The sequence below is a fragment of the Malaya genurostris genome, chromosome 3 (assembly GCF_030247185.1).
Source record: "Malaya genurostris strain Urasoe2022 chromosome 3, Malgen_1.1, whole genome shotgun sequence".
Lineage (NCBI taxonomy): Eukaryota > Metazoa > Arthropoda > Insecta > Diptera > Culicidae > Malaya > Malaya genurostris.
In genome coordinates this window covers 106,000,690-106,011,800 of record NC_080572.1, presented here as the reverse complement: position 1 = coordinate 106,011,800, position 11,111 = coordinate 106,000,690, and positions in this window count along the sequence as shown.

The window sequence follows — 11,111 nt, the reverse complement described above, 5'->3', positions numbered from 1 at the left end:
TTCGTTCCTTAACGCAAAAACCCACATTATCGAAATGACGGAATGAGCAATGAATTCTTACTCGACTGCATGATTTTTTAGTGCTCGATCGGTTCAGTGCTAGAATTTTCGCCTGAGTTGGCTGCTCGATCAACCTGATTGACAGTGACATTATAAATGTCATTGAATATTCGCTCATTTTATGAATGTGTTAGTGTGAAATTTAAGCGACTTAAGCCATTTCACTACACTCCAGCTAGAGGAATGGATGATGCTGACTAAGGTAGGCCGTTTTGTTAATTTCCAGCGAATTTCAATAGTTTATGTTGGGATTCTAAGAAGAACTGGTTATTTACTAGTTCTGTATATCCGAAAAACATGTAGATTTGAATTTGTATATTCAGTTATATAATGTTTTCGTTTAAAAATAAACTGAAAATCAGCACGAAAACGTGCAAAATCAGGAAAGAAGAAGAAGAAGAAGACGAATTGACAATTCAGTCCGCATCTTCTCACTCAATTCCGAATCAACCGGTTGTAGGCGAACCGGTTCATTCGGAATCGGTTGTTGCACTGGAGTTGGAATTGATTCGGAATCCATTATGATTTCCACATGAAATTCCGAATGAAAATTTCTCGCCGATTCGGAATTGATTCGGAATCCCTTCGGATCTAATAATGTGGGAATGAGTAGATAGGTGGTACCCACTTGTACGCGGCGGGCAGATTTCCCTCCAGACGGCTGGCTATGTCTGCCAGCCATTTTTGCCGGAATTCTGCCAGAATTCCGGCAAAAGTCTGGCAACAATGCAACAACCGTTTCCTGCAGAAAATTTCGCCTAGCGGTTATTAACGGTTCTTTTCTGTCGGATTTTTACCATACAAGATTGGCAGAACCGTTTTGAATCGGTTCTACATTTTAAGCGTCTTAGTTTTTTTTTCAATAAAAGATACATATGAAAAGCAATAATTTATTGCCCTTCATATATACTAATCATGGACAATGTTATTCCCAATAACATTGCTTTCTCACTACCAAACAAACCCATATTTCAATATCATTTACATCGTCTCAAGATTCGTTTTTTGTACGTACATGCGGGATTGACGAATATCAAATGAAGTCGAATAAAAAAAAGAAAAAAAAGAGGAGGGAAATAAACAAGACACGTACGGCGAGATACTCACGCAATTTCGTCTGGACAATTTTGACAGCAGCCGGAATGCAGCCAGCCTTCTGACGGTTGCCAGAATTACTCACAAGCGGGTAACTCCAGTTTAGAGTATGTAAACTTTTTATGAATTTGAGTGATGTGTCACTTAATTTTAAGTTATGTTCATTGAGGGTTGTTACGAGTCGTTTTGTACTAGAGGTGTGCGAAACAGCTCATATTGGTGAGCAGCTCCGAACCGATCAGCTCACCAAAATGAATCGATTCGATGTATCAGCTCATCAGCTCATTTAGATTGAACTGATGGTTAATTTGTGGCCCGTTTTTCTTGCGCCATGAGAGGTAAGATTTCTTACTGATAATGTCTCATTCAATCCGTTAAAGAAGGATAGATGCAGGCATGTTAGAAATAACGAAAGTTGGTGCAATTTTTTTTCTCGTTTAGAACTCGTTCTTCAAGAGCCGAAGATCCATTCAGCTCGTATCTTATTCCCCTCTTCAACAATGCGGCGAACTGGGTAGCAAATAAGTGAGCTGGTGAGCTGTGGTTCTTTTAAAAAGAGCTGTGAGCTGTCAGCTCACTTTTATGATTCGATTCATTGGAACAGCTCAGGAGCGAATTGCCCATCTCTATTTTGTACATACACTACTGGTGGCTGCTTTTCAGCACCGGACCACCAGTTCAGGGTCGTTTACCATGTTGGTCTCCTGGAGAATCTTCACTTCACTATTTTATAGGGGCGGACTTTCTTTCCAACCTGTGGTCACTGAGTAAATCGTTTTTCGGCGGAAACAAGTTACACAAAAAACTTAACAAAATGGACGACACAGCTTGTATATAAAAAAAAGACCGCACAATTTTAAATTTTTAAACACTATATTCTACATAAACGGAAAATTAAATAGACAGAATGTCTCTATTGTTACTTGTGCTTTTTTTCGGTCGATATTTTGTTCTCGACGCTTCGTTGCGGCCGTGATGCACGTTGGTCGACGTGATGGTTCCTGGCGACGACGAGCGAGGCGGCACCAGCTCCGGGGGCGATGAATCAGCAACGAATCAGTATCCAGATGCTGAGGCCTGCGTTTTGTACACAACCCGGAGAGAGGTACCGTGCACTATATTCACGTTTTTCGGTTAACGCAAGAAAAAAACTGAAGGCACACACGTCGGACTAGCAGCAAACATATCGATACTTATTACTGATCCCTTTGGATCCACTTTAAATTTATCGATGAAGGGCTTCTGAAACGGATTTGATCCATTTGGATCTTCCACTAACTTTGTGTTCTGCTAATGAAACGCACTGTCACATTGGTTTGTGACCGCTGCTACGATCATCACTCTACCGGGCTGGTAATATACTAGTCTTCGCTCAAGGGTTTTCCGCGGTTTTATCGGTTTGCTGCAGGCATGTCCAAACATTGCACTGCACTGCGTGCTTCATATAACCACCGCCACTGCGTGTATTGAGAATGCCATTGCGTGCCAGTGCACAAAGAGAAACACGAAACGCAATATCCGAAGCCACGGTGCTCGTGGCGCTGTTTTATTTTCGGCGCTGGTGTTTCAAGCTTCGGCATACACCGAAACTGCGTGTTTTCAGTTTCGTTAAACACCGGAGCCGAGTGTTTTCAATTTCGCGAAGGCACCGAAGAGCACCCATGCGTTGGTTATATTGTCAATCAATTGAATTCAATCAGACGCGTATTGATGAAAAAAGAATTAATCATTCAAACGCATTTTTCGTCATACCGTGGCGCTATAGGTGCTTATACTACAAGCAACGTATATGGCAAAATCGGAAACACTCGGCTTCGGTGTTTGCCGAAGTCAGGAACACTCGACTTCAGTGCTGCCCGAAAATCCAAACACCGTTGCTTGGCAATTACACGACCACCGGTACGGGTGCTTTTTCTACTGCGTTCGGTGTGTGTTTTTCAACACGGGCACGAAGCGTAGCATTCAATACTCCTGGTGGTGTGCTCACGAGTGATGGTGAGTACCGTGCAGAACGGATCCGTGTTTTTGCCATGCCTGGTTTGCTGTCCATTTTCCATCCCAATCCCACCGCCACCTTCAAAGCAGGCCTCCCCGCATTTTATGCTGCGATGATGACGATGATGAGGTCGATGACAGTGTGTGGACAGATGACGGTTACAATGATTTATCGTTTGTGTTTCAGGTTGGTGTCTTGGATTATATTTGTACCTACTACACTTGTTTCCTTTAACCGAAATAACCATAATTTGTTAAATAAATTTGTATAAAGAAATATATGAATTTACGAATGAAAATAAATGCATAATATAAATAAATAAATAATGTTAATAAATGATTGTAAATATATAAATAAAAAATAAATAAATGCAGATAAATAGATAATAAATAGAGTAAATAAATAACAAATAGGATAAATAACTAATAAATAAATAAATGGAAATAAATAAATAAATCAACAAAACCCTACTTTTGACACCAACCTTTGCTATTGAGCAGAACTTAAACATGACTCAAACATGTAAACACGGAGTATGAACGCGATTGACGTTTAAATTCTACTCAGACATTTACTGACAATGAAATAAACAAAAATATACAATGTTTGAAAAATATATACAAGCTGGACTCAGTGACCAAAGGAACTACATTGTGACCAAAGAATAACAGGTCACAGGGTGTATGCAAGATTTTTCAAACATGGAACCGCAAAACAACCTAATTTTAAGTACATTCCAACCAATTTGGGGGTTCCGTTCAATAACCTAATTTTTGCTAAAGGGGCTCTAGGTAGTTTCCGTAAGGCACGTGCAAAAAAAACTTAAAGATTAGTTATATATACTCAATGGTAAGTTATATTTACTCTACAGTTGACTCGTATTGACTCAATTTCAAGTTGATACCGTTTACTTAATGTTGGCTTATTGAACGAAACTCTCGCTGTTGGGTGGTTTTGCTCTTTGTACGAGTGAGCCATGAGAGAACGGAAGAAAAGATTCAAAAGAACTCAAAATTTAGTAAAAAGAAGTCAAATAATAGGTAGTTAATATGTGTTTATCTAAATACATTCCAAGTTTCTAGACTCACAAGGATATCAAGTTCGCTTCATTTGTGCTTCAAAAGTTCGACCCATAAATGTAAAGTGTGTCTCAAATGGCTCAATCATATGTCATGACATTTTAATCTTATGCGTGGACATGTTGATATCGATTGCTTTGAACATAAGACGACATAGATTAATGTCATTATAAGTCAGCTCGAAGTGTCACTGTATTTATGTATATACGTTTTATCAATAATCTTTATATTCTCTGAGAATTGCTGCAATATAAAGTGTCAAGCATATAATAAAGTTTTGAACAAAATGGTTGCAAAAATCACATATCTTAGAAAGTCTACACAGTCAGTATATTCATTAAATTATCTGCGACTTTTCAAAACACCGTACCAGCAAGTGACAGATTCTTTTTTTTTTATTTTCACCTCTTTCACCGTGCATGAAACTATACATGAAAGTATAAAGTATCAGATGATACGTGCATGAAACTGTACAAGAAAGTATAACGTATCAGTTGATACGTGAACTTGAAGAAAAAAATTAATAAAAAGAAACCGCCATTTTCTGATGCGCTTTTAAAAAATTTAGCAGAAATTGTTTTATTTTTATTTGTATAACATAAAATGTTTGTATTTTCGGCTAATGGAATTATGGATTGGTAAGTGGTATAAAAAGTACGAGTGTGTAATCACAGACTAACAGACAGGACACTCAAATTAGATTCTTCAATCATTTTAACGGTCATTTCGAATATTCCTTTATTTGGGACAGTACTCACATGTGTCATGATGGCGCCACATTACCATATCAAAAACATCCTTTCTGTCATCTAGAATGTGTTTATTTTTTTCATTTACCAACAGAGTTGCCATTCATACAGAATTACCTGTAAAGTATTGATTTGTATACGTCCATGCGAATTTCATGCAGGATACAGATTTAATACATATTGCCAAAACTATATACATAATTGTGCCTACTTCTCATCCTCCAACGCAATACAAAATCGAACCCGTGTTGTTACAATATTTACTCGCTTCTGATCTGCCGCCACTTAATTTCGGGTGAAAACTACCAACACAGTAAAAAATAGTCTAGATGAACAACGTTGAATCAAATAAATGGTTCCAACATCGCGAAAAAGTTAAATATATTATCAACGTAATCCAATAATTTATTGTGACGATTCATTTTCAAATATTTTGATGAAATCAGGCATCCCTGCAAGCAGCTGATCGGTGTTGACAAACGAGGGGAATCCAACTAGTAAAAAAACTTGTACATAACACAAGGGGTGTACAGATAGTAAATAGTTCGCGCAGTACAATATAGGTGGAACTAGTGCATCACGAAAAATTATTTTTATAAGAATTTACTCATACTGTCATGTCTGTTAGTCTGTGGTACTGCTTCCACCAGTCGATCACCTCACGCTCGTTCGTGAGAAGTTTATCACTGTACATTTCGGCATGTGGTTCATGGCCTCTACGTGAGAGATTCACCTTCTTACAGAACTTCCGTGTATCATTTACGTGGTACAGCAGTTCCATCGCTTCACAAACTTCCCGGTGGCGCATTTTTCTCCGGAAAACCGACTTCTGTCTATCCCGTACTTGTTTGTATCGTTCCTCGTTCGCTCTCGATCGATGTTGCAGCCACAGACTAACAGACAGGACACTCAAATTAGATTCTTTAACCATATAAACGGTCATTTCGAATATTCCTTTAGTTGGGACAGTACTCGCATATGTCATGATGGCGCCACGTTACCCTATCAAATACATCCTGTCTGTCATCTTGACTGTGTTTATTTTTTTCATTTACCAACCGAGTTGCCATTCATACAGAATTACCTGTACTGTATTGATTTGTATACCTCCATGCGAATTCCATGCAGGATACAGATTAATTACATATATCCAGCCTACTTCTCATCCTACAACGCAATACAAAATCGAACCCGTTTTGTTACAATATCTACTTTTTTCTGGTCTGCCGTCACTTAATTTCGGGTGAAAATTACCAACACAATCAAAAATAGTCTAGATGAACAACGTTGAGTAAAATAAATGTTTACCTACCAACATCGCTAAAAAAGTTAAATATATTATCAACGTAATCCAATAATTTATTGTGACGATTCATTATCAAATATTTTGATGAAATCTGGCAACCCTGCAAGCAGCTCATCGGTGTTGACAAACGAGGGGAAACCAACTAGTAAAAAAACTTTTACGTAACACAAGGGGTGTACCGATAGTAAATAGTTCGCGCAGTACAATATAGGTGGAACTAGTGCATCACTAAAAATGATTTTTATAATAATTAACTCATACTGTCATGTCTGTTAGTCTGTGGTGTAATGTCAGAGACATAACTGAATAGTCCAATCCACGTGCGAATGTGTAGGTGTGGCTATTCTCAGCAGTTGAAAGGTTAATGCTAGTGTGAGTATGTCGAAATAACCCAGTGAATTTTGTCGAGCCGCATCGTGCCAATTATTGAAGACATATATGCAATAAAAAAAACACTGCAATGCCAAGAGAACAGTTGAGAAAGACATAAAATCGTTCATGAAACTCTATATCACGTAATGGAACTATCTTCTACTTGGTTCATTAGTTCATGCTTACGAAATTCTATATGCATTTTTCGCAGCGTATGATTATGAGTCAAAAATGCTTTACCTCAGTGCAAAATTGAACCCACAACAACCCACATTATCGAAATGACGGAATGCGTAATGAATTCTTACTCGACTGCATGATTTTTCAGTGCTCGATCGGTTCAGTGCTAGAATTTTGCCTGAGTTGGCTGCTCGATCAACCTGATTGACAGTGACATTATAAATGTCATTGAATATTCGCTCATTTTATGAATGTGTTAGTGTAAAATTTAGACGACTTAAGCCATTTCATTACACTCCAGCTAGAGGAATGGATGATGCTGACTAAGGTAGGCCGTTTTGTTAATTTCCAGCGAATTTCAACAGTTTATGTTGGAATTCTAAGAAAAACTGGTTATTTACTAGCACAGACTAACAGACAGGACACTCAAATTAGATTCTTCAATCATTTTAACGATCATTTCGAATATTCCTGTATTTGGGACAGTACTCACATGTGTCATGATGGCGCCACGTTACCCTATCAAAAACATCCTGTCTGTCATCTAGACTGTGTTTATTTTTTTCATTTACCAACAGAGTTGCCATTCATACAGAATTACCTGTAATGTAATGATTTGTATACGTCCATGCGAATTGCATGCAGGATACAGATTTAATACATACACATAACAGTTCGGCTGAAAAGTTCGTATCGTTTAATAGAAACACACATTTTTTTGCCAAGATTCGTTTTTATTATTCAACATAATTGCCATCAGAGGCGATACAGCGATTATAGCGATCTTCCAACTTTTCGATACCATTTTTGTAGTACGATTTGTCCTTTGCCTCAAAATAGGCCTCAGTTTCAGCGATTACCTCTTCATTGCTTCTAATTTTTTTTACCAGCGAGCATTCTCTTGAGGTCTGAGAACAGGAAAAAGTCACTGGGGGCCAAATCTGGAGAGGGAGAGGGAGAGGGAGCAATTCGAAGTCCAATTCGTTCAATTTCAGCATGGTTTTCATCGACTTGTGACACGGTGCATTGTCTTGATGAAACAAAACTTTTTTCTTCTTCAAATGAGGCCGTTTTTTTTTTAAATTTCGTCCTTCAAACGCTCTAATAACGCTATATAATAGTCACTGTTGATGGTTTTTCCCTTTTCAAGGTAGTCGATGAAAATTATACCATGCGAATTTCAAATTACAGACGCCATAACCTTACCGGCCGATTGTTGAGTCTTTCCACGCTGTGGGTTCGGTTCATTGCGTGCAGTCCACTCAGCTGACTGTCGATTGGACTCCGGAGTGAAGTGATGGAGCCATGTTTCGTCCATTGTTATATATCGACGAACAAAATCGGTTTTATTTCGATATAACAGCTCCAAACACTGCTCAGAATCATCAATTCGTTGTTGTTTTTGATCGATTGTGAGCTCACGCGGCACCCATTTTGCACAAAGCTTTCTCGTATCCAAATATTCGTGAATAATATGTCCAACACGTTCCTTTATCTTTAGGGTGTCAGCTATCTCCATCAACTTCACTTTACGGTTATCGAAAATCATTTTGTGGATTTTTTTCACGTTTTCATCGGTAACAGCCTCTTTTGGACGTCCATTGCGTTCATCGTCTTCGGTGCTCATATCACAGACTAACAGACAGGATACTCAAATTGGATTCTTCAATCATTTTAACGGTCATTTCGAATATTTCTTTAGTTGGGACAGTATTCGCATATGTCATGATGGCGCCACGTTACCCTATCAACAACATCTAGTCTGTCATCTAGAGTGTGTTTATTTTATTCATTTATCAACAGAGTTGCCATTCATACAGAATTATCTGTGATGTATTGATCGCACCAACTATGGAATAAACGGCTTGCAAAGATCGTTCAATTGAAATGTTTTGCGTGGAAGGTTGAAGTCAAATCCAGATGATATCTCATATATTTTTACTCAGTATTAAAAGTTATCATAAGGACTACAATGTGTCTGTTGATTTTACAATAATAAATAATTTGTATACGTCCAAGCGAGATTCATGCAGGATACAGATTTAATACATATTGCCAAAAATAAATACAGAGTTTTGCCTACTTCTCATCCTCCAACGCAATACAAAATCGAGCCCATGTTTTATTACGATATTAACACAATCAAAAATAGTCTAGATGAACAACGTTGAAAAAAATAAATGGTATCTTACGATAAAAATGTTAAATATATTATCAACGTAATCTCATAATTTATTGCGACGATTCATTTTTAAATATTATACAAAGCATAATGAAATCAGGCATCCCTGCAACCAGCTGATCGGTGTTGACAAACGAGGGGGAACCAACTAGTAAAAAAAACTTTTACATAACACAAGGGGTGTACCGATAGTAAATAGTACGCACAGTTCAATATAGGTGGAACCAGTGCATCACGAAACATTATTTTTATTAGAATTTACTCATAGTGTCATCACAGACTAACAGACATGACAGTATGAGTAAATTCTTATAAAAATATTTTTTCGTGATGCACTAGTTCCACCTATATTGTACTGCGCGAACTATTTACTATCTGTACACCCCTTGTGTTATGTAAAAGTTTTTTTACTAGTTGGTTTCCCCTCGTTTGTCAACACCGATCAGCTGCTTGCAGGGATGCCTGATTTCATCAAAATTTTTGAAAATGAATAGTCACAATAAATTATTGGATTACGTTGATAATATATTTAACTTTATCGCGATGTTAGAAAGTAACCATTTATTTTTCTCAACGTTGCTCATCTAGATTATTTTTTATTGTGTTGGTAATTTTCACCCGAAATTAAGTGGCGGCAGACAAGAAGCAAGTAAATATTGTAACCAAACGGGTTTGATTTTGTATTGCGTTGGACGATGAGAAGTAGGCACAATTATGTATCTAGTTTTGGCAATATGTATTAAATCTGTATCCTGCATGAAATTCGCATGGACGTATACAAATCAATACATTACAGGTAATTCTGTATGAATGGCAACTCTGTTGATAAATGGAAAAAATAAACACAGTCTAGATGACAGATAGGATGTTTTTGATAGGGTAACGTGGCGCCATCATGACACATGTGAGTACTGTCCCAAATAAAGGAATATTCGAAATGACCGTTAAAATGATTGAAGAATCGAATTTGAGTGTCCTGTCTGTTAGTCTGTGGTGTCATGTCTGTTAGTCTGTGCTATATGACCAGTACGAAATTTTGCAAACCACTTACGAATTGTTGCTTCGCCCGGTGCAGAGTCTGGATAACACTCATCATGCCATTTTTTGGTATCGGCGGCACTTTTTTCATCAAAAAGTAGTGTTTCATCAACACACGAAATTCCTTTTTTCCATTTTTTTCACAATAACAAAAGTAGCTTCACTCAAAATGCAATATCTCACAAACTAATAATGAGACAGCTGCAAATTTATACACGTATCTTTTGAAGGTTGGTACTAACTGAAAATGGTATGGATTTAATTCTAGTGGCGCCCTCTCATAGAAACGATACGAATTTTTCAGCCGATCTGTTAATTGTGCCTACTTCTCATCCTCCAACGCAATACAAAATCGAACCCGTTTCGGTACACTATTTACTTGCTTCTGGTCTGTCGCCACTTAATTTCGGGTGAAAACTACCAACACAATAAAAAATAGTCTAGATGAACAACGTTGAGTCAAATATATGGTTACCTTCCAACATCGCGAAAAAGTTAAATATATTTTCAACGTAATCCAATAATTTATTGTGACGATTAATTTTCAAATATTTTGATGAAATCAGGCATCCCTGCAAGCAGCTGATCGGTGTTGACAAACGAGGGGAAACCAACTAGTAAAAAAACTTTTACATAACACAAGGGGTGTACAGATAGTAAATAGTTCGCGCAGTTCAATATAGGTGGAACTAGTGCATGACGAAAATTTATTTTTATAAGAATTTACTCATACTGTCATGTCTGTTAGTCTGTGTTACTAGTTCTGTAAATCCGAAAAACATGAAGATTTCAATGTGTGTAATCAGTTATGTAATGTTTTCATTTAAAAATAAACTGAAAGTCAGCACGAAAACGTGCAGAATCGGGAAAGAAGAAGAAGAAGACAAATTGACAATTCAGTCCGCATCTTCTCACTCAATTCCGACTGATTTCCGAATCAACCGGTTGTAGGCGTAATTCATTCGGAATCGGTTGTTGCACTGGAGTTGGAATTGATTCGGAATTCATTATGATTTCCACATGAAATTCCGAATGAAAATTTCTCGCCGATTCG